Source organism: Papio anubis, chromosome 15 (assembly GCF_008728515.1).
Source record: "Papio anubis isolate 15944 chromosome 15, Panubis1.0, whole genome shotgun sequence".
In the NCBI taxonomy this organism is placed as follows: Eukaryota; Metazoa; Chordata; class Mammalia; order Primates; family Cercopithecidae; genus Papio; species Papio anubis.
Genome location: NC_044990.1, coordinates 57,890,616 through 57,916,198, shown reverse-complemented (window position 1 = coordinate 57,916,198; position 25,583 = coordinate 57,890,616). Strand labels below are relative to the sequence as shown.

General features: G+C 38.6%; 1 long non-coding RNA gene across 2 annotated transcripts in view; it reads left to right on the top strand.

The window, feature by feature from the left end:
- The window catches only part of LOC103879345, a 59,168-nt gene that overhangs the window by 31,656 nt on the left and 1,929 nt on the right, over window positions 1-25,583 (top strand). For both annotated transcript variants that reach the window (XR_639936.3, XR_002518440.2), the window contains one exon: window positions 21,363-21,406. This is a non-coding gene — a long non-coding RNA (uncharacterized LOC103879345). The remainder of the gene's footprint in view (window positions 1-21,362; window positions 21,407-25,583) is intronic.

The following is a 25,583-nucleotide window of genomic DNA, read 5'->3' as shown; positions in this document are numbered from 1 at the left end:
CCACATAGACATGTATACATTATGAAAATAAAAACACATAACTAAGTCCTCATACAGTTTGTTGGGAGAGCCCTACTTAACAAGAAATAAAAACTGACAAATTCAATATTTCTGTGATCTCTCCCAAGGCCTTGGGAAAGGCTCATGCAAGTGAGAGATTCTAAAGCTTAAGCTTAGATATTCCTCTGCTCCAATAGGGCACATTCTTTGATGTGGCACAACCTTCCCATGGCCAATTACAAAACTATTGCCACCAACTGCCTTAGTCCATTTGGGCTGCTATAACAAGATACCTTAGACTGAGTGGCTCAAAAACAACAGCAATTTATTTCTCACAGTTTTGGAGGCTGGGAAGACCAAGACTTAGGTGCCAGCTCACTTTCTCGTTCACAGATGGTATCTTCTCCCTGTCTCCTTGCATGAGGGATGGGGCAAGGCAGCTCTCTGAGGTCTGTTTTATAAAGGCATTAATAACTTCCTAAAGGCCTTACCTGCTTATAACTATCACCCTAGTGATTAGTGTCCAACATATTAATTTTAGGGGACACAAACCTTCAGACCATAGCACCACCCAAACACATGTCCTCTGGGGAAATCAAGAAGCTACATTCTCTGCTTATCTGAGCCACACAGCATCAAAAAATGATTTCGGTGACAATTTTCTCTATTAGCCCAAGATGGTCACATAACTAATACCACTCCAGATGTATAGGATAGAAGTTAATTATTTGTATATCATGGATGCATTAGTGCAATAAGGCCTAATTCTCTCATGGAACTAGTTGAGAAAGACTCCTTTATTCTCATATCGTGTTATTCTTTGCTGAAAATGTATCACTGGAAGTTACACAATCAAATGTATAAAATACATGTGTTAGAGTACTAACTAGTAGTAATCTTCAAGCCAATTTCTGTGAGACTAATTTATCACTCTAGACTACAGTCCCAAGAATAGGGGTTACTCAGAGTGGTCACATATAGGCAGATATAATCCTCTGGTTAGTACTAGAAGAGCAATGTCAGTCACTAGGGCCAAGAGGCAAAGATAAGGTCATAAACAGGAAGTGAGGAAAAGCAGCAGGAACCATGGTGGTCAGGAAAGAAAGTATCAAGTCTAAACAAGGAAGAAATGTTGCAAACTTGTTCTTAACAGGCCTGAGTCCCATGGCACAAACACCAGCTTGACAGAATGAGTCCCAAATGAGAGTCAGTGGCGTGCTGACACAGAGAAAGAATACTCTTTATTACTTATTCTCATGTTTTCCAAAAAAGGAGAACAATCTTTTAATGAACAATCATGAAGTTAATATTAGTCAAGCCGGGCGCGGTGGCTCAAGCCTGTAATCCCAGCACTTTGGGAGGCCGAGACGGGTGGATCACGAGGTCAGGAGATCGAGACCATCCTGGCTAACACAGTGAGACCCCGTCTCTACTAAAAAATACAAAAAAAACTAGCCGGGCGAGGTGGCGGGCGCCTGTAGTCCCAGCCACTCGGGAGGCTGAGGCAGGAGAATGGCGTATACCCAGGAGGCGGAGCTTGCAGTGAGCTGAGATCCGGCCACTGCACTCCAGCCTGGGCAACAGAGCGAGACTCCGCCTCAAAAAAAAAAAAAAAAAAATATTAGTCAAGAGTAGAAAGTCACAATTAAAGAACAGGTTGCAAAGAGCATATCAATAATCTGAATGAAGTCTGGTAACTTGCATAAATTCCATGTCAGTTGTGAGATGCATATTAGCTATTCCAGTGGGGAGAAAGGCATCTAGGAGGGATTCTCAGAAAAGGCAATGCTTAAGATGAACCTTAGAGATGAATAGAACATTTCAGGATAGATTAAGTAGGGCAAGGATAACAAAGTGATGTGAATAAGAACTTGTATGTGTATCAGTGTACTTGAGGGACTGTGAAAGATGCAGGAATATAATAAAGATTATCTAACATTCAAAAGGGATAAGAAGATCATTCCACACATTTCCCAAGGAGGATTCTAAATTGGATTATTAAAGAATGCTTCAAAGTCTTCTAGTTCCCAGCATGGATTAATTTGAAAAGATCAACACATCCTAGTCTCTCCAAATCCCACTTCTACCATTCATTACCCACATTAGAGAGTGTGTCTGTGTGCTTGCAGAGGGAGTGGTGGGGAGGAGAGAAGGAGAAGAGAAACATTTACTAAGGGGCTGCAATGAAAGTTAGTGCAACATGACACTGGAGATTGAAGCAGGCAACAGAAAGTCTATAGCAATGTGAGCTCTTTAGGCCAGATGATCAAGAAAAGAAAAAGAAAAATTTTGCCAAGTTTCAAAAATACTAGAAAAAAAGTTGCAGGAATTGAAGGCAGAATGCCCTACCGAAAATATAGATCCCAGGAAACTAATAGCACATGCAAACAGTTTGGGATGAAATAGGAGGAAAGGGTGAAAGTGGGAGAAGATAAACTCTTGCTCTAAAACATTGGTTCTTAGAGGTTGGTTCCTAGATAAGCATACATGAAAATTTGTTAGGAATGCAAATTCTACTGAATTAGAAACAGGGTGGAATCCAGAAGTCTGTGGCTTGATGAGCCCACCAAGCAATTCTAGTGCACACTGAAGTTGGACAACTGCTTCCCTAGAGTGTCAGCTAGAGTTTGCAGCTTGTTTTAATGGGATTAGGGAGCTCAGTGTAATTCCAATGGCCAGTTTCTGCCTTGTTATATGTTAAAATTTTAAAAAGCCATCCAAAATCTTTACCCTGCATTTGGAGTCCAGGGATCAATCACAAATCCTTTTGCTAAAAAGATCTGCTACACAAAAGAATGCCAGTTTTTTCCTAGCCACCGAGAGTTACAGTGCTTTTTATAGTTCTGAAAATAAAAGACCTAAAAAGAGAAAACTTAGTGAACTTGCGGCTGATTCATTTGTATGAAAATTTAGTGAACTTGCTGCGTCGAATTTTATTGACCAACCAATACAATTTATGAACCACCATCAATTTTTCACTCCAGCTATTGTTTTATGACTTTTGGCAATTATTTGCAATACTATTTCATAAAATCTTAATGCTAATTCAAGTATCAAGGTTCCTATTGTGTATTTCATAATAGATAAAGTTAGGTTTCCATAGCACATCCTCTTCTTCTTCTTGGGGACAGGAGCTTAGAGAAAAAAATACTATACACTATAAAACAAAATGTAATCTGATTTAGGATCTGTATTTCTATCCTAATAAATCCAATGAGCAAAAGACAATTTACTTGGAAAAAAAAAAGTACATGATTTTCTTTTCATAGGGTTTATGAGCCAGGGTCCAGGCAGGAGACAGAACCACAGCAGTTATTTAAAAGCAAAAGTTCAATATAAAAAATTGTTAGTTGAAGGGGCTATCTGCGAACATGGGCAAAAGGAATACAGAAGTATTGGGTGTAAAACAGCAGCTACTACCTACCTATTGTCTATGAAAACACAGACAATAAAGGAACTAAGTAAGTACCAAGAGAAGGCTGCTTCTTGAGCCCAGGCTGAGATTTTGATCTCTTCGGAGATCAAGCCATTGCCATGGAATGCAACAGCCTGCAGGTGGTGAATGAGGTTGCCAGAGTGGAGATTGGCTCTGGACTGTAGAAGAGGCTTACAGGCCAGGCGCGGTGCCTCAGACCTGTAATCCCAGCACTTTGGGAGGCTGAGGTAGGCAGATCACCTGAGCTCAGGAGTTTGAGACCAGCCATTCCAACATGGTGAAAACCCATCTCTACTAAAACTACACAACAAAACAAAAATTAGCCAGGCCTGGTGGCCAGCGCCTGTAATCACAGATGCTCGGGAGGCTGAGGTGGGAAAATCCCTTGAACCCGGGAGGCAGAGGTTGCAGTGAACTGAGATCTCACCACTGCACTCCAGCCTGAGCGAAAGAGCAAGGCTCTGTCTTAAAAAAAAAAAAAAAAAAAAAAAAAAAAGGCTCACAGTTGTCAGGAAAGAAGGAGTGGGCAGAATAGTGTTGCTCAGAAGTGGGTTCTGATAAGGAGATCATGGGCTCAGGGTACGACGAGAGCTCATCTGCACGGCTGGCTACTCATCTCCTGTTCTGAATAATACTATTTAAGGACTGGAATCGGGAAGGGGAAGGGTCTTCCTGCTGCTATTGCCTGACATGGTTACACCTGTGCCCCCTACTGGCGAAGTCTAACATTCCCCTGGCAGGCAAGTGGGAACTGTTGAGTCCAGCTGCAGTATCATAAAACACGGCAAAGAATAGTGCATTTGGAGCTGAGAGACAATAAATTAATAACTGTACAGCCCACCCTTTGGCTACTTAGCTTCCACTTACAGTTTTCTACACACATTTAGACTTCTACTCAAAAACAAAACCACTCAAGTTTTCCATCCAACCAGATGTAGCTATCCTTCATACAAGTGAAGTTCTGATCTTCTTCCCAAAATGAGAGGACACACTATTCTAAGGGTTATTGTCACTCAAAGTCCCACCAAATACTCTGTTATCTAAAGGCTAAATTGTAAATGCAACCTTCAGAAACTTGTATGTAAAATAATAAATGAAAGAGAAGAAAATCACTAATACATACAAATAAATGCATACGCATACCAAGCAAATAGAAAATATACTAAGCCTCTACAGTCCTTGTTTCTGGAATAGGTCATGAGGCTGTAATTGCTATCTACATCCTTCTTCAACTATCCTTTCCACATTTCCCTTGCTTTCAGAAAAATATCAACTGACTGAGCCTCTTTACCTGGTGTAATAACCCAAAACCATGGATAAGATATTCATATTTTATAAAGTTGATATAAAATCTTTTTCTAGTGGATGACATGGATCACATATTTGCATACATAATACATAAAGTGGACAATATTTCCCTTCTTTCATTTTTCCCAGCAAGTTATGATATGAACTTCTGATGATCCTAATGTTTTTTGTTTATACCAAACTTTCCACATAGTTTGTCCTTTTTTATTTTTTCACTAGCTATAAGGCCAAAGTTTGTCAAAGTTTCTCATATAAATGAAATGGCTTTAATTATAATTACAACAATGAAAATTAGTCTTGTAAAAAACACTTCTAGAATTTTTCTTACTAATATCACACTCAATGTAATTTTATAATTTAATATTTATTTTATTTAATATTAATATTTAATGTTTGTGCTGAAAATATTTATTATATTTATAAATATATAATATTTATGCTGAAAATATAACTGTCTTGTTTATGAAACACATGATGTATTGCAATTCCAAATACCTGCTTCAAACATTGTTAAGGCCGGGCGCGGTAGATCATGCCTGTAATCCCAGCACTTTGAGAGGCCAAGGTGGGCAGATCACAAGGTCAGGAGATCGGGACCATCCTGGCTAATACGGTGAAACCCTGTCTCTAATAAAAATACAAAAAATTAGCCAGGCGTGTTGGCGGGCGCCTGTGGTCCCAGCTACTCGGGAGGCTGAGGGAGGAGAATGGCAGGAACCTGGGAGGCGGAGCTTGCAGTGAGCCAAGATCTTGCAGTGAGCCAAGATCCTGCCGCTGCACTCCAGCCTGGGTGACAGAGCAAGACTCTGTCTCCAAAAAAAAAAAAAAAAAAAAAAATTGTTAAATGTTTCCATTTTAAAAAAGAAAAAACCCAGATTTAATTTTAATCAGAGTTCTATATTCTATTTATATGAAGAGTTTAGGAAATGAAAACTCAGTTTATCTCATCAGCCTCATTAATATTTACTTTTGCCCAGATAGAATGTTAATATAGCTTATAAAAGCTACTGAATTGTAATTAATATATACAGTTTTCCAAACAATAGCTAGAAAAGGATGATTTTGTAATTCATATCTCTTATTTTAAAATAACTTGTACTTATTTTTTATTTATTTTAGCATAGAAACTTGATAAAAGTCAAAACTGTAAGACCAATATAAAGAAATGTTATGGGCTGAATGTGCCTCCCCCTAAAATTCATATATTGGAGCCCTAATCCCCAGTATCTTAGAATGTGACTGTAGCAATAGGGCCTTTAAAGAGGTAACCGAAATAAGGTCATATTGGTGAACCCTAATCCGATAAGAATAATGTTCTTATAAAAAAAAGGAGGGTAGGAGATAGACATGTGCACATACACACAGAGAAGAAAGACCAGGTGAGGGCATAGTGAGAAAGTGACCATCTGTAAGCCAAGGAGAGACCACAGAAGAAACCAGCCAACCCTGTGGATGCCTTGATCTTGGACTTCTAGCCTCCAGAACTGTGAGAAATACATTTCTCTTGTTTAAGCCATAGTCAGTCTGTATTACTTTGTTATGACAGCCATAGCAAAATAGCACAAGGAGTTTTTGACATTTTTCTCAACCTGTGTTGAAAATGCCTACTATATGCTATACACTATGAGAAACACAAATGTTTTAAGAAACGATTGTTTCACTCACGTTTGGGATATTCATGCTTATTGGGGTTGAAGACCACATTTGTAGATCTTATATTCTCTAATAAGCAGATGACAAATTTGAGGGCTTTTTTCCTTCATGATGGCTAAAATACATCTGATAGCATTTGTTTGAACTCTAATACATAAAATCTTTCAATAACATGCACATATAGTTTATTCACAGAAAAAGTATTAATGAAAGACAGGAATTTTTTCAATTCAACTGCACTATCACAAGAAATAGCAAAGCAAAAGCAGTGAAACTTATACTGCCTTTAACTGAGAATGTCCCAGTAATTTCCAAACAGGTGCTTATTATCAACTGAGTACCCACTGAAAAATAATAATTTGGGGCCAGAACACTGATAACTAGAACTGAGTAGAGAACAGAGTCCAAGCACCAATGGAACTATCTTCCCATCTGTGATACCCAGGATTTTTCTGGTTTTGTTTTTTTTTTTTTTAGATGGAGTCTCGCTCTGTCGCCAGGCCAGAGTGCAGTGGCACGATCTCAGCTCACTGCAACCTCCACCTCCCGGCTTTAAGCTATTCTCCTACTTCAGCCTCCTGAGTAGCTGGGACTACAGGCACATGCCACCGCGCCCAGCTAATTTTTGTATTTTTAGTAGAGACGGAGTTTCACAGTGTTGGCCAGGATGGTCTCTATCTCTTGACCTCGTGATCTGCCCACCTTGGCCTCCCAAACTGCTGGGATTACAGGCATGAGCCACTGTGCCCGGCCTTTCTGTTCTTATAAAACAGGAGTGGCTGTGGTATTTGTTATGGTTCTGAGGAGTAATTACAGAGAATTTCTCTCCAGTAAGAAGTTTTGAGGCCTACACAACTGCTTTTATCCACTTAAAAAAGAAAAGAAAGAAAAAGGAAAACCTGGGGTATTACTTAAAAGAAGATATGTTAGTAAATGAGAGTTTCGTCTGTTCTCTGTGGATTGGTACAAGCTGTATAATCCATTCCAACCCACTCATCTACATTACTCATCTCTATCACTGAATAATTGAAAGTTAGCCTCACTTTTGGGCACTTACTGCATTGTCTTCTCATACATTCTTAATTCTGCATTGCTAATAATGTATTAGCAATACATTGTTGATAACGTACCCCCTTATATTAGAAATAAATAATTAATCAAAGGTGCTAAACTCTGGGAATATGAGCAGTCAGCTTTGCTTTCCTCCCTAAATATTGAGTTCATGACTTTTATTACTTGAGCCAGTGGTTATAGTTAGCCCACTCCCTGCTGAATATTAAATAAGCATTTGGAGGAAACTCCTTCTGGAAATGAACTAATTAATTTTATTATAAAGGGACAGAAGCAGATTTACAGACATGTTTATTTATAGTACTTGCTAAGAAATGTCCCCAACACATACTTGTTGCTGAATGTGAAGCATTCTTAGGCTGTGTCTCTACGTTTTATGATTAAATTAAACAAGATTAATTCCATTCATTGAGTCAGTCAGTCCACAAACATTTGTTAAATGCCTGTGGTAAGATATTATCTACATTAAGTTCCCTAGAAGCAGAGTGTGAGATGGGGATTCTTGTTTATTTATTTATTTATTTCGAGACGGAGTCTCACTCCGTTGCCCAGACTGGAGTGCAGTGGCTTAATCTCAGCTCACTGTAACCTCTGCCTTCCAGGTTCAAGCAATTCTCCTGCCTCAGCCTCCCAAGTTTGTGGGTTCATAGGAATGTTTCCACCACACCTGGCTATTTTTTGTGTTTTTAGTAGAGACAGGGTTTCACCATGTTGGCCAGGCTGGTCTTGAACTTCTGGGCTCAAGTGATCCACCCGCCTTGGCCTCCCAAAGTGCTGGGTCTGTCCCGCAGACCCTGGCTGACGGATGAAATGAGTACTCAGAAACAGGTGTGCAGTGTAAAAGCAGCTAGGTGACTGCCTGACTCTAGTGGCCAGAGAGCAGCCCCAAGAAGCTGGAGCTGCTTGCTTTTTTTCAGTACAGGCATAATGCCGAAGGCCTGGAGCAAACACAACCTCTAGGTAATTAACATTTATTGTTCCCCTTTCAGGGAACGTCTTGTGCGAGGTTGATCAAAGGTCAGTTCCTGGTCAACATAAGTAAACAAGCCTGTTTAAGATAAATTCCCCTACACTCCCTTGTACCTACACCTTGCCCTCTGCCTCTCAGTTATAGAACAGCTGCCTTCAGCTGTTCTCCCCAAGGGCTCTGCAGAACCTTCCGAGCTTTCAGAAGGTTTGCATCCTTTCCCTATAGTTTTCCCACCACTCTGACCAATTTCCTCAACAAAGTGCTGGGATTACAGGTGTGAATCACTGTGCCCAGCCCAAAATGGGGATTCTTATTTAAATGATTAGTTGAGGAAATGCTCAGGAAAAGTGGGGGGTGGGAGGCAGGAGAGTGCAGGAGGAAAAAGCTTAGCAAGGATGTAGTCTCATTAGGACACAGTTTTCTGTCCAGTCTGATGGGAAACTCTGGTACCACCTTCAGGGAAGGGAGTCACCTTTTGTGCTTCATGTCAGCCAATTATTGGATGGGATTATAACCCTTGAAGGTGTGGCTGCTCTAGTCTTCTGTTCCACTGAGAAGAGACCAATTCTCCTGAAATGGTGACAGTTGTGCGTTGTTAACAGCAAATACTCATAAGAGCTAAGGAATAAACCAAGGCCAGGGGAGTGGGCACCAACAGCGTCCACTATATCAGGGGCCTCCAACTCCCGGGCCATGAACCAGTACTGGGCTGCACAGCAGGAGGTGAGTGGCAGGCTTCATCTGTATTTACAGCCATTCCCCATTGCTCACATTACTGCCTGAGCTCTGCCTCCTATCAGATCAGCAGCAGCATTAGATTCTTATAGGAGTGCAAACCTTATTGGGAATTGCTTATGCAAGGGATCTAGATTGTACACTCCTTATGAGAATCTAGTGCCTGATAATTCCTCACCGTCCCCCATCACCCCCAGATGGGACCATAAAGGTGCAGGAAAACAAGCTCAGGGCTCCCACTGATTCTACATTATGGTAAATTGTATAATTATTTCATTATGTTACAATGTAATAATAATAGAAATAAAGTGCACAATAAATGTAATATACTTGAATCATCCTGCAACCATCCCTACCACCTTGGTCCATGGAAAAATTGTCTTCCATGAAACTAGTTTTTGGTATCAAAAAGGTTGGGGACCGCTGCACTAGATGACTGTGTTAGATATGATAATGACTTATTAAATTTTACAAGTAGAAAGTACCATAGAGATTATATAAGAAATTACCACTCCTTTTCCACATAAGGACAACTGAGTTGAAACACAGTCCCAGAAGCACCCAATTTGGCATAATTTGGATTAAAGCACAAATCTCATTTCCAGCAAATGCAATTTTTATCATAGTGTAATTCTTGTTTACTTCCAGAAACTCTTCTGTTGATTAATATACAGGTAGCAGAAATCTTATCTCTAATATGTTTCAGAGAACTAAAGGACTAGAGAACATATTTTGGGGCTGAGTGTTGTAATAGGAAAGAATTAACTGCTCACGAACAGGTAACTGGATGACTTCTTCCTACAATGAGTTTAAGAATTCAGCATCAAAGTTTATATGAAAATGCAAAAAATAATAATAATAGAGCCCCAAACTGCACATAAGGATAGGGAACCAACAGATTGGTTTCTTCCTATCCTAAGTGACAAGGCAGAAAAACCCCAGGGCTGGAATAATGCCTAGAAATGGAAGAGCTGAAAGAGATGTCTCGTCACCAATTTTTTTTAAAAACACCATTAAGTATTTTGACCATATTTTATGAGGTGGAATCTCGAAAGACTGAGGATTCTATATTCAAAGCTTTAGAGTTGACATAGACAAAACCAGGAATTTTCCTTTTCTCTTAAAATGTCCTGGTTTTATAGGTATATTTTTTTTGCTATCTTTAAGGATTCTGTAACTGTACCAAATAGCCAAAATGTGAGAGTCATAAATTCTATTTATCTGTTTATATCAGGAGTTCTTAACCTGGAGTCCCTGGATGAACAAAGGGTCTGCATGGATAGAATTCAGAGGGTCCTTGAATTTGAATGAAGAAAAAAAATCACTTCTGTATTTTCAGTAACATTTAACTGAAATATAGAAAATCCTTCAAGTATAAATGCTTGCAAGAATCTTAGTCCCTGTGACCTTGCCACCAATAGAAATTACAGATACTTTCCTGTCACAGTGAATGCATGAGTGCATTAGATCTCAGCTTTCCTGTCTACAGACACTCATGCACCAGAGCTGGCCAACCAGAGTGCAATGCTGGGCCTGCAAATGGTGAAGCTGTGTAACCTCATAATAGAAGTTTAACTCAGTGGATTTGGATAATTTTCATATTTGCAATGGAGTTAATGTTTGTGCCCCCCGCCCCACAAAAAATTTACATGTTGAAATACTAACCCCCAGTGTGATGGTATTAGGAGGTGGGGCTTTGCAGAGGTAACTAGGTCATGAGGGTGGAGCCTTCACTAATGGGAATAGTGGCCTGATAAAAATACATGAGAGATCTCTCTGTTCTCCACCATGTGAGAATACATGAAGAAATTAGCGGTCTGCAATCCATACAATGGCCCTCACCAGAACCTGACCATGCTGGCACCCTGATCTTGGACTTCCAGCCTCCAGAACTGGGAGAAATATGTTTCTGTTGTTAATGTCACTTAGTCTATGGTAGTTTGCAGTCCAAACTGGCTAACATAGTATTTCTTGAGAGTACCTATCCGTTTCTTATTAAGCAAACCATGGAAACTTTAATTATATTTATGGTAATATATTTTTTAACCATCAGGAGGCCAGATGTGGTGGCTCATGTCTGTAATCTCAGTGCTTTGGAAGGCCAAAGCAGGTGGATCACTTGAGGCCAGGAGTGCGAAACCAGCCTTACCAACATGACAAAACCCCATCTCTACCAAAAATACAAAAATTAGCCAAGTGTGGTGGCATACTCCTTAGTCCCAGATACTCAGGAGGCTGAGTAGGAGGATGGCTTGAGCCCAAGAGGTGGAGGTTGCAGTGAGCCATGATTGCGCCACCGTACTCCAGCCTTGGTGACAGAGCAAGACCCCATCTCAAAAAAAAAAAAAAAAAAAAAAAAAAAAAAGAATCTGGATTATCAATACTTGAACTAAAAATACCAAAAGCTAGAAGTCAACTGGGTTTTTACATGACATGCACATTGCCTTATCAAAGTTTATTGTTCTTATCATTTTTAGCAACAACAGCCTCACACTGATGAACATGGTAAAAATAAAATTTAACTTTGACTTGCCAATATTTTAAACCTATTGTTATTTAACATGTTTTAGAAGCTCATATTTTGCTATCTTATAAAAATATTTTCGGGCCGGCGTGGTGGCTCACGCCTGTAATCCCAGCACTTTGGGAGGTCAAGGTGGGTGGATCACCTGAGGTCAGGAGTTCGAGACCAGCCTGGCCAACATGGTGAAACCCCGTCTCTACAAGAAATACAAAAATTAGCTGGGCGTGGTGGCACATGTCTGTAATCCCAGCTACTGGGGAGGCTGAGGTAGGAGAAATGCTTGAACCCAGGAGGCAGAGGTTGCCATGAGCCGAGATCATGCCACTGCACTCCAGCCTGGGTAACAAGAGTGAAACTGCATCTAAATGTGTGTATATATGTGTGTGTGTGTGTGTGTGTGTGTGTGTGTGTATGTGTGTGTGTATATATATATGTGTGTGTCTGTATATATATATGTGTAATTGATTTTTCCTTGTAATCTTATATGTTTCTTATATATTTTATATATTCCAAACATTTTCTTAATAGGGGTACATTGACTTTACCAGACTGCCAAGGGCCCCATGATATAAAAAAAAGTTAGGAAACTCTGGTTAGGTATAAATTACTTTCTATCTATGTAAATAATGACATTCACTGGCCTTTGCTTTTATGTTTTCACTTAAATAATTCTATTATTTTCAACTCAATTTTTTCCTATTTTTAACACATTTAACAAAATATATCATATATTATAAAATTCACCTATTTATTGTGTAAAATTCAATAATGGTAATAACTTTATCAAGTGGTGCAACCATCAGCATAAGTCACCTTTAGAACATTATCATCTCTGCAATCAGATCCTGCATGCCCATTTACAGTCTTTAGCTCATTATTAGGCATATTGAAATTGCATTCCACCTAGAATGCAATTGATTATAAATATTTTTATGTTATAAAAGTGAGTCTATAATAAAAATTCTGCAACAGTGCTGACACTTACCATAGCATGACATTTTAGAAACAAAATTAATTTAAAAATACTCGTTCCAGGTTAATGGTTACAAACATGCAGTTAGAAGAAACATGTTCCAGTATTTGATAGTACGGTAGTTTGACTATAGTTAACAATACATTGTATATTTCAAAATATCTAGAAGAGAAGATTTGAAATGTTCCTAACACAAAGAAATGATAAATGTTCAAGGTGATGGATATCCTAAATACCTTGACTTGATCATTGTACATTCTATACATCTATCAAAATATTACACATACACACTATAAATATGTACAAATATGTATAAATAAGAAATTTTTAAAATATTCTAATTGATTCAGGCAGGAGTCATCAATGGATACAAAAACTAGTGTGAAAATGTTTGTGGAGTAACCAGATAGTTATGTAATCTCAAAATATCTTTGCGTAAGACATTTATTAATTATAATGGGTATAACAATGTTAAAGTGGAGAAACACAACAGGCATCAACTTAGCCAAATGGTCAAGGTTAACATCGCCAATAACAGGACAAATCAACAGCAAATGCCTTCTAAGATGGTGTACCGAGAGGAACACAGCATCATTTCTCTGGTATTCCTGCCAAGAGTATATAACTTGAATCTAATCAGGAGAAAACATAAGACAAACCCTAATGTGAAGGACAGCGTGCAAAATAATTGTCCCATACCCTTAAAAACATAAGCTTCAGTGGGTACCATGACTCATGCATGTAATCCCAGCAATTTGGGAGGCCGAGATGGGAGGACCGCTTGAACCCAGGAATTTGAGACCAGCGTGGGCAACATGGCAAGACATTGTCTCTACAAAAAAAATTTTTTTTTAATTAGCCAGGCATGGTGGCACCTGCCTGTGATTCCAGCTACTGGACAACACAGTGAGATTCTGTCAAAAAAAAAAAAAAAAAAAAAAAAAAAAAAAAGAGGCCAGGCGCGGTGGCTCACGTCTGTAATCCCAGCACTTTGGGAGGCCGGCGGGGGCGGATCACGAAGTCAAGAGATAGAGAACATCCTGGCCAACATGGTGAAACCCCTTCTCTACTAAAACTACAAATATTAGCTGGGTGTAGTTGCGCACACCTTAATCCCAGCTACTCGGGAGGCTGAAGCAGAAGAATCGCTTTAACCCGAGAGGCAGAGGCTGCAATGAGCCGAGATCATACCACTGCACTCCAGCCTGGCGACAGAGCGAGACTACATCTAAAAAAAAAAAAAAAAAAAAAGGCAGCTTCATGAAATACACGAAAGACTTTCTACAAAGAAAGCCTCAGGAATTCCATAATATAGGCAAGTAAAGAGATAAGGGCTGTATATTAAGTAACAGTATTATATCAGAGTTAATTTCCTAATTTTTATAATTACGCTGTAATGTAAGAAAATGTCCTTGGTTTTAGGAAATACACCCTAAAGTGTATAGCAGGAAAAAGACATTTTATCTACAACTTATCCTTTTAAAAATGAATTTTATGGTGTATATTTGAGAGTTGCAACATGTTATAGCATACATACAGATAGTAAAATGGTTACTATAGTGAAGCTGATTAACATATCTATTATCTCGCATAGTTTCTATTTTTGTGGTAAGAGCAGCTAAGATCTACTTAATTAAAAATTTCTAATGCAATATAATTTTATTGACTTTAGTCCTCATGTTGTACATTATATCTCTAGACTTGTTCATCCTACATACCTTCTATTTGGTATCTTCTGACCTTCATCTCCCCATTTCTCCCCCACTCCGCCTCCCCTGCCATGGTAACCACTGTTTCATTCTCTAGCTGTGTGTATTTGAAATCTTTTTTTTTTTTTAATTCCACATGCAAGTGAGGTCATGCAATATTTTTCTTTCTCTGTCTGGCTTATTAACATAATGCTCTTCAGGTTGTTCCAAGTTGTGGCAAATGGCAGGCTTTCCTTTTTTGTAAGGCCAAATAATATTCCTGTGTGTGTGTGTATATATATATATACACACACAGACATACACACACATTTTCTTTATCCATTCATCTGTCGATAGACACTTAGGTTGTTTTCATATCTTGACTATTGTGACTAATGCTGCGATAAACATTGAAGTCAGATATCTTTATGAGGTGGGGATTTTATCTTCTTTGAGTATGTACAGAGAGGAGAAATTGCTGGGTCATATGGTAGTTCTATTTTTAATTTCTTTAGGAACTTTGCACTGGTTTTTGTAATGGCTATGCCAATCTTCATTTCCACCAACTGTGTGCCAGGATTCCTTTTCTTTCACAGCTTTGCCAATACTTAATATCTCTTTATGGGTGCCATCTTTATGCGTGTGAGGTGATAACACACAGTGGTTTTAATTTGCATTTCCCTTGTTATTAGTGAGGTTGAGCATCTTTTTATATATACCTCTTGGCCATTTTTATGTCTTCTTTGGAAAAATGTTTGTCTTCAACTTACTTTTAAATGGTTAAGAAAATGTATTTGCATGGTGTGTGTTGGGGGGGAGGGGGATAGAGAGAGAGAAGAAGGAGGAGGAGGATAAGAAGAAATAAAAATTAACATTTGGGGAATCTGGGTAAAGATTATTCTGAAATTCTTTTTACAGTTCTTGAAACTTCTATGAGTATGAAATTATGTTAAATGAGAAAAAAAGGCACTTAGTCTTAAGTGTACTCACTGTCATACTGAACACTGAGAGTTCTGATACCTCAATTTATACTCTACTATCAGTTATCTTTAGCTACTGGGGTAAATTTTCTCCATAGACTTTTTTTGATGTGCCCCATTTGCTTCTTTATTTGAGTCTTTGTGCTCTCGTGTTTTGTTTATTACTTCCCTAGGGCAGATGATGCTCAGTTTCAAACATATGGCCATCTTTATTTTCTGCCAATCACATGCAAAAAAATGCTAAGAAAGACCAATCGTTGTGATAAACTAAAATAAGGTATGGAAAATGTGGAAAAGAATGAGTCATGTGTTTTGGGAGTCAGCAGCTTTGGTTGGCCACTGATTCAATTCATGACCTTGGAAAAAACCACGTCATTGCTTTGTGCCCTATTCTCCTCATAATCTTTTCCCAGAGCTTGTATTACAGAGTGTTGACAGGATTAACTTATGATTGTGCATCTCTTTGAATCTCCATGATTTAGGTATTAAAGAAGTTGCCACAAATAAATATCCCTAAAAATAGTGTGCTTATGCAAATCCTCCTCTTGATATTTTGGTGGTTGTTTTAGAACTGTAAATGCTTTTCAGAAAACTCACAGTATTACTGGCATTGGCTTGTGGTATACTTTCTCCCTGTGGATATTGTATTATTGAATATTATTAAAGACACTAGAAAATCATACAAGGAATTTATTGAATATCCAGTATGTTTCCTATTTTGCCTTTTCATTTCTAGACTGGAAGTGCCTAAATTACAATTTTTTTCTTCCAAGTTTTTACCCTCTGCATCAGGCATACTATTTTTGCCTTCCTGGCATCTAGTCACCCTTTTTCTGGCATCAGCATGCTGAGTTTCTTTTCAGAAAATATGCCTCCCCCAACTTAGTTTATCTGATTTAATTGGGACTGACCCAGGGAGATGGGGTGCATGAAGCAGATCCGACCAATCAAAGCAGCACATGTCCTATCTACAGGAACGAAATGTGATACCAAGGACCATGAGTCCCATGCATAACTCATACTGAAATTATTAAGAAACGGGTGATCTCTTTCCACTGGGATTGCTAAACTGGGAAAATGGAAGCCTGGTCTTTCTCGCAGCTATCTCACTAACTTGAGGAAGGGATATGTCTAAGCCTGTTTCCAATCCAGTTGAAAGAAGAGCTGAGAAATAAAAGGAATAAGTTTCCTTTTATTTAATGATTATTTAAGCACCTAGATTGGATATGCCTATATAGAGATAACTGAGGTTTGCTAATGTGGGTCAATATATTTCCTTGCCTTTCTTCTGCTCTCCTTCCTCCTCCTCTGTCTCCTTCTCTTTCTCCTTTTTCTTCTCCCTCTTCTTCCTCTTTTTGCTTAAGTTTGTTGATAGAGCTCTGACCAAATCATATGGTGCATGTGGTAGAGATAGCTAGTTGTTTATTCAATATCCATTTCCCCCTTTATTCTCAGCAACGTAACTTCAGTTTTATTCAAGATGTCAATGCCCCCCCCCCCCTTTAAAAATTCACTTCACAGCCTCTTTCCTAGATAGGTATGACCATGTAACTAGATACAGGCCAAAGGGATATAGACAGAAGTTATAGGATGGAATTTATTAGAAGGCTCTTATTAACAGAAGCTCAGATGAGTTCATTTGCTCCTTGCGCCTCTGCTTCTTCCTGCCTGAAATGGACATATGATGGTTGTGTCACGGGATCCTTAGGGTGTCACTTCACCAGCCGGAAACCTCTGTGGCTGGCAGTGCCTTCTGCCTGAGTATTACTTGCTCCCACTGGGCTCGTTCCACCCACTCGACCTGGCAGGCTGCACTCAGCTCGCGCTACCAGCCCGGATCCCACACCTGCCAAGTGTGAGCCAGGCACAGAGTAGCAAGGGGTGTGTGGGCGAGCAAGTGCGGGGTCCAGCCGCTGTGCACACCCAGGCATGCTGGCTGCTGCAGTGCGGCAGGCAGCTCCAGGCACTGGCATAGGTGCCGGCTCCGTGCAAGGCTGAGGCTGGATGAGATGTACTGCACGTGGCTTCTGCTGCAGGCATCTACATCTGGCCAGGGGGAACACAGTGCTACCTGGAAGCTTGGAGATGCCAGGAACCACAGGACCCCAAAGAGCAGGTGTCACAGCCCTGGCTCAGGGAGCCCCCAGGTCTGGGATCCCCAAAGGGCCACAGCTCTTTTCTTCTTCCCTCCTCTCCTCATCGCCCGCAACATGGCGAGTGCAGGGGCATGTTTCAGCTCTGTTTGTGTTACAGCTCTTTTAATCCCGTCATTAGCGGGCCCCGAGGTCTTGTCCCACCTCCAGGAAGAATTAGGTATGCAGACACCTGGAGGGTGAGCAAGGCAAAAAGGTGCTTTATTGAGAGCCAGAAAAGCTCAGAGGAGACCCTCAGTGGGTAGCTCCTCTCCGCAGGCAGGTTGTCCCCTCATCTGCCAAGTCGGGTGGAGTCTGAGGTTTTTACGGGCTTCAGAGGGGAGAAAGTGCATGCTGATTGGTCCATAGGCAGCCGTGGGTGGGCCCAGAAAATGTACCGTAAATTCTCACTCCAGTCCACAGAACTGGCAGCCAAGCCCTCAGGCTTCAGGCCATCCCTGGCTTGAAGGTGGGGCTTCACCAGGAACCCGCCCCTTTTCTCCCAGGAGCCTGTCTGCCTCTTGCTGCCTTCAATCCACCATCTCTGAACAGCAGAGGCTGTTCATGCCTAGGGGTGCCTACAGGCCCATGCAGAGCTGCCCTTAACCCTCCTTGGCCTCCCTCCCATGCTGATCGGAGCCCAAAGTCCAAAAGGGGCCCAAGTGGCAGGGGGATGGTTGTCAGCACTGCCCAGAGCATGCACACACCCAGCCAGGTCATGACAGTGCCTGGGATAGGCCATAACCTTGCTCCAAATTGGAGCAGGGGCCAGGAGTCGGGAGAGGCCAGGCAGTGGGAGTAGGCACTTCCGAGCCTGTGGGAGCACAGGAACTTCCCGGCCCCCGAGAGTGCAGAGATGCCCAGGTCCACAGCTGCACCAGGGAGCACAAGGCTCCCCCACCCTGCCAGCTCAGAAGGGGATGGGACTTCTGCCTGTTGCCAGCTCTTGCCGGCTCTGTGGAGTGTGCAGCCCTGGCTGTGCCTCCCCTGCTGCAGGCAGCATCATGACAGCGGCCACTCCAGATGGGCCACCACTGCCATCAGTTGCAATTCCAGTGGCCATCTTATAACCTTGGGGATGAAAGACATGTATTAAGAAAGGCCTAGATTCCCGCTGTCTTTGTGGAACTCCATATCAGTGGGGATCACCCATTTCTGACCCATTTTTTAATGTAAAATAATATAATCTTAGGCATTTGAGTCATTGTAGTTAGGTCTCTATTTCTAGTAGCTGACAACATTTCTAGCTAATATGATACTTCTCTGCAATCAGACATCAATGAAATACTTTGGTTATTTCGTGTGGATGTGATATAAGGAGAAATTATATAACAATATCTTTGCTTAAAATGATAGGTATTTCTCTTTATTTTTCCTCATTTATGAATTCTAGGTGAGAAGCAATCAGTGCCGGCCACTACTATCTCAACTTTTTAATCTCATCTTTTCCATATTATTACAAAAAATTTGGATAGGTCAATGTGTGGCAGTTTAGAATCACAAAGCTTCGCCAATATGAGCTCATAGATCTCCTCAACTTTTAACCTTCTGTTTATGTTTACTATTATTGTCCCATTTTAGGCCATTATCATTTAGTCAGTTACCTGGGGCTTCCTGTATCTAAATCTTTTTCACTAAGTCTAATTATCTGCACTGACATCAGAATAACCATTCAATATACATTCTGATTTTTAAAATTGCTTTAAAAACAACTACCTAAATGAACTGGAGAGTAACTAAAATCAGGCAGAAGCTGGATATAAGTCAACACTTAAAGGAAAAAAGTGGCAACAGATGAGATACAGCACTAGAAAGAAATGAGCTATCAAGTCATCAAAAGACATAGAGAAACCTTAAATGTGTATTACTAAGTGAGAAAAGCCAATCTGAAAAGGCTACATACTGTATGATTCCAAATATATGACATTCTGGGAAAGGCAAAATTAAAGACACCAAAAAAGATCAATGGTTGCCAAAACTTGTGGAGAGGGAGGGATGAATTGACAGAACACAGAGGATTTTTAGGGCAGTGAAACTATTCTGTGTGATGCTACAATGGTGAATAAATGTCATTATATATTTGTCAAAATTCATAGAATGTACGACAGCAAGAGTGGGTTCTAGTGTAAACTATGTATTTTGGGTGATAACAATGTGTCAGTATAAGTTCAATTTTAACAAATGTTCTAATATGGTGTGAAATGTCCATAGTTGGGGAGATTGTGCATGTATGGGGACAAGAGTGTATGGGAAGTCTCTGAACTTTCTGATCAATTCTGCTGTGAACCTAAAACTGCTCTAATAAATAAAGTTTAATTTAAAAATTTATAATCTAAGAAATATGATAGAATCCAAAGTCTCTACAATATGATTTTTTTAAGAACACATAGAAAATTACTACCTACAGGCCATACTTATAAGAAAAGGTAATCAATGAAGACCAACCTCGTGATGACTCAAATGTTGGGATTAGCAGAGGATTTTAAAGCAGCTGTTATGCTGTACTCAAGGATATAAGAGAAAATATGCTCATAATGCTTGAACAAATAGGGAATATCAGAGAAAAAAACAAAAATAATATCTGAAATTTTAAAAATACTGTGTGGGCTTAACAGCAGTTTAGAGATGATGAAAGTCACTGAACTTGAGATACAGCAATCAAAATTATCTACTCTGAGAAACAGAGAGCAACAAAGATGTAAACTAAACTGAAAAAAAAACAATTTTTCAATTGTGAGACAATTGAAAAAAATCTAATATATGTAAATCAGATTTCTAGAAAGAGAAGCAAGTGGGACTGAACCTGAAAAAATATGTGACTTAATAATTTGTTAAAAAATATAAACATACAAAATTAAGAACCTCAGACAATCTCAACTAGAAAAATACGAAGAAAATAATATCATAATCAAATTGCTGCAAATCAAAGAGAAAAAGAAAATCTTGAATGCAGCCAGAGTAAAATGACACATCACATATAGGAGAATCATGGTATGAGTGACTGCCAACTTTTCTTCAAATACAAGGGAGACCAAAAAGACAGTGGCACGACATTTTTAAAGGGCTGGAAGAAGATTACTATAAAACTTATATCCATGGAAAAGATCCTTCACAAATAAGAAATACATGTATTTTCAAATAAATATAAACTAAACCTTACACCAAAGAAATAAAAATGTATATGTATAAATAGATATGTACAAGAATGCTTGTAGGCTTGTAGCAGCTTTATTCTTAATTCTTAAAGCAAAACAGTATCTACAAGAGCATGGATAAAATGTTGGTATATTCATGCAATGGAGACTACTCAAAAATAAAAATGAATGCAATACGGATATATACAACAACCTGGATGAATCTCTAAAACAATGCTAAGTGAAAGAAAGTTTATGCAAAGAGCACATACTGTATGATTCTGTTTTAGAACAGTGGTTGTCTATGGGTGGAGGGGTGGGCATTCGCTGTAAAGGGAGTATGAGGCAACTTTTGTGGTGATAGTATTTTTCTGTATTTTCTTTCTCAGTCATTTGTTCAAACTCATGGAATAGTACACTTAAGATATGTGCATGTCACTATATGTAAATTTTATCAAGACATAATATAAACAAATAATGAACTCATGTTAATGACAACAACAAAACTATAATTATAACACTTCTACATATCATAGTGGCTTATTCACTCTTTTGTCACACTTATTAAGTATAATGTGCTCAGGTAAACATTCCATTGCCATGGAAGGATGGTATTTTAACGATGGTAAAGTGAATATTGGATAAATTGCATTTGTGTCACAGAGAGTAAGTTGGTGGATAGATTTCTAATTACAGATTCAATCTTTTAGTCAGTTTTAGTTCTATTCAGAATTCTAATTTTTCCTCATTTTTTCTAGGAAATTGTCCTTTTCACCTAAATTTTCGAATATCTTGTCATGAGGTAAGATTCTTTTTATGCTGTTTTAAATCTCTATTGTATTTATAGAAACGTAATTTTTTAAAATAGGAGGTGATCCTGGTTGGATCACATTCTCTCTGTTGGAATTTCATTGTGTCCTGATTTTGAAGTGTTGGAAGTATCCAGGCCAGATATATCACTAACTAGTTTTAGTCCAGTTTTCTGGAATGAGTTTTCATAATATGTATACATACACAGATAATATAAATAAAGACTAAAAACCTACATCAGTAGAGGCTTGAGGTTTTGACTTATGAGATATTCCCTCCTCCCTACCATGGCTGCCAGAAGCCTCAGCTCATGCCCTTATGACTCTGATTTGAATTTTCTTTTTCATTTCTGTTACTAGTGGCATAGTACTTTCTTTGTTGCAAGCTTAACTAGGATTTTATTTTATTTTTTATTTATTTATTTATTTTTTTGAGACGGAGTCTCGCTCTGTCGCCCAGGCTGGAGTGCAGTGGCCGGATCTCAGCTCACTGCAAGCTCCACCTCCTGGGTTTACGCCATTCTCCTGCCTCAGCCTCCCGAGTAGCTGGGACTACAGGTGCCCGCCATGACGTCTGGCTAATTTTTTGTGTTTTTTAGTAGAGACGGGGTTTCACCGTGTCAGCCAGGATGGTCTCGATCGCCTGACCTCGTGATCCGCCCGTCTCGGCCTCCCAAAGTGCTGGGATTACAGGCTTGAGCCACCGCGCCCGGCCTTAACTAGGATTTTAAAACAATTTTCTCAAGCAATTCTGAGAAGAAAAATGTCTAGCATTAATGGTTATAGAAATAAAAATGAAAATAAATGAATCAAGCATTTTACTCAAAAGATTGACAAGGAATTACAAAATAAGCAAAGGAAAACAGAAGGAACTAACACAGATAAAAACAAACATTGGTGAGTTAGAAAGCTTAAAGAAAAAGTAGAGCTCAAGAATACAGTTACAGAGTAATTTGGAAAATCAGTTAACTAGCTAAGATAATCAAGAAAAAATAATACAAAATAAAGGGGAAAATAAGTAAGAAACAGAACTTAGAATCATGAGACAAGTTTGCTTAAAACTATGCCAAAATGTTAGAACACCTGAAAAAAAGTATAATTTTCTAGGAAAATTATTTGTGAAAGCTGAACTCTGAAGACAGAAAACTTTTAAAGAGATCAACTACCCCAGGAGAAATAGAGGAAGTAAAGACCTAACTCTTCAAAAGGCCCGGATCCAGACAGCTCTAGGGGAATTTAACTAAACTTTTTAAGATCATATAATTCCAGTGCTGTTTTAAAATGTTCCAGAGCAAGGAGAAAAAAACCTACTGAGTTCATTTTTATTAAGTGAGTAAATACTGACTCACTATCTGAAAAAATGCACAGAAACCTGTATACTGATTTACATGAATACTGGTACAAAAATATTAAACAAATGATATCAAAGAGAACCCAGGATGGCAATAAAAAAAAACTATCACCATTTGGGATTTATTCCAATAATGCAAGAAAGCTTCAATCTTAGAGTTGTCAACCTAAATAACATAGAGAGAGGCTCTCTTTCACAGAAACCTGTATACTGATTTACATGAATACTGGTACAAAAATATTAAACAAATGATATCAAAGAGAACCCAGGATGGCAATAAAAAAAAAACTATCACCATTTGGGATTTATTCCAATAATGCAAGAAAGCTTCAATCTTAGAGTTGTCAACCTAAATAACATAGAGAGAGGCTCTCTTTTAAAAAATGCTATTTATTAGAGAATAGATATTGCAATGGGAATACATGTGCCACAGTAAACTATGTGCGTACTCAAGGAGTTAAAACAAGCCGGGCGCGGTGGCTCAAGCCTGTAATCCCAGCACTTTGGGAGGCCGAGACGGGCGGATCACAAGGTCAGGAGATTGAGACCATCCTGGCTGGCTAACATGGTGAAACCCCGTCTCTACTAAAAATACAAAAAACTAGCCGGGCGACGTGGCGGACGCCTGTAGTCCCAGCTACTCGGGAGGCTGAGGCAGGAGAATGGCGTAAACCCGGGAGGCGGAGCTTGCAGTGAGCTGAGATCCGGCCACTGCACTCCAGCCTGGGCAACAGAGCGAGACTCCGTCTCAAAAAAAAAAAAAAAAAAAAGGAGTTAAAACAAGAAAAAGGTTTTTTTTTAAAGGAAAAATGAGGAGGATTAAATAATTGTTTTGAGATAATTATCCTTGGCTACAAGGATCGGTAACAAGAGTGATACCAGTCTGAGATTGGACAGGCAGTTGCTGGGCAGACAACCTCACGGAAGTATTTTTGTGTGTGTAAGATTGCAACGCCCTTCGTGCAAGGTTGTGTTTTTTGCAGTCTTTTGTGATAGTTCTTGTTGTCAGGCATTCATGCATGACAACTCTTCCTTCATGGCCTTCCCTGACGCCATTTGTCAGGGTTTTAACACAAATAACTCCCATTTTGATTCTGACAACTTTCACAGGTCTTTATTAGTACATATAATATTAATACATATACAATGAAAAATAACATAATCCTGAATCATATAATGACCTCCACAGATGGTGAACAGGCATTTGACAAAATCCAACAACTACTTATTATTATTAAAAAAATTTTAATGAAATAGAAATTCATTGGTATTTCCTTAAAATGAAAATTTTACCTATCCCTGACCAAAATTTAGCATCATAATTGTGATCAAACTTTACAAGCATTTCTCATTAAAGCCAGGGACAGGACAAGTCTGCCAACTCTCATCGCTATAATTATTATTGTAGTCTAGCTACTGAAAAAATAAATAATACAAGAGAAATCTATTTGAGGCACAAAATTGGAAAGAATTTAAAACTATCACTATTAGTATTACTATTAGTACACAGAAAATCCAAAATAAGAATAGAAAAATTCAGTAGGGTAGTGAGGTAGAAAATAAAGAGCTTTCTTATATACATATTACAATATAATATGTAATTTTAAAAATCCAATTTATAATAGCAACAAAAAAGATAAAACTAAAAAGAATGCAATATATGTATATAAATAACTGTAAACTGCCTCTGAAAGACATTAAAAAATAGAAAAGTAAGAATTAGTATTATATGTATACATTTTTACAAATTTTATTTAAAATATTAATAAAAAGCAAGTAACAAATATCAACTTTGTTTTCAGTACACAGTTTGATCCTAAAACTCATAGGAAAAATAAACAGTCAAATAGCCAGGAAAGCTCTGAAAAGGAAGAGCAATGAAGAAGGGCCAGAATTACAGAGCAATAAAATAAATTATATAAGCACCAATGATTACAGTAAAAACTACAGAAATAGAATCAGAAGTGTAAGAAAATTTACTATTTGACATAGGTGGCACTGGAACATTTTGGTAACCATTTGGAAAAACAGATATGGATCCTTAACTCACACAGTACTTTATTTGTGAATAAAGTCCAAATCTAAATATTTCAATGAAAATTTAATAAAACATGAAAATACTAGAAGAAAACATGGAAGAATTCTTTATACTATGGGGTTAGGGGTGGCTTTTCTATGACCCCACATCTAAAAGGCATTAAACAAAATGGATAAATTTGGCTACATAGATATGAAAACTGCATGCCAAATAAAAACCATAAGACAAATGACTTAACAAAGTGGCAACACATATCACAAAAGGCTAATCTCCCTACTCACTAAAGACCTTCTACAAATGAACAAGGAAAGGATCCTAAAAGTGAGCAAAAAATGAGCAGAAAGTTAACCGAAAGGAAATACAAATGGCTTTGACACATTCTAAAGATGTTCAACTCACTCATAATAAGAATAGTACATTATACTTAGAGGATACATTTTTCATCTATCAGACTGGCAAACATCAAAAGTTAGATAAGACTCAGTTGGCAATATTATGAGGAAATAGACATATTGCTCCTGAGGGAGTATAAGTAGCTATAATTTTCATAGTGAAGTAATTTGGCAATATCCATCATTATTACAAATGCTTATGTCCTTTTACCTAGCAATCCCACTTTTGGGACTTTATCCTTCACACACATAGTCTTCACATGTAGAAAATGGCAAATATATACAAGTTCATTATTGGAGAATTTTCTGTAATTGGAAATGGAAACAACTGAAAAAATTTATTAAGTGAGAATAGATAAATTACTGTATATTCTTACAATTTGTCTGCT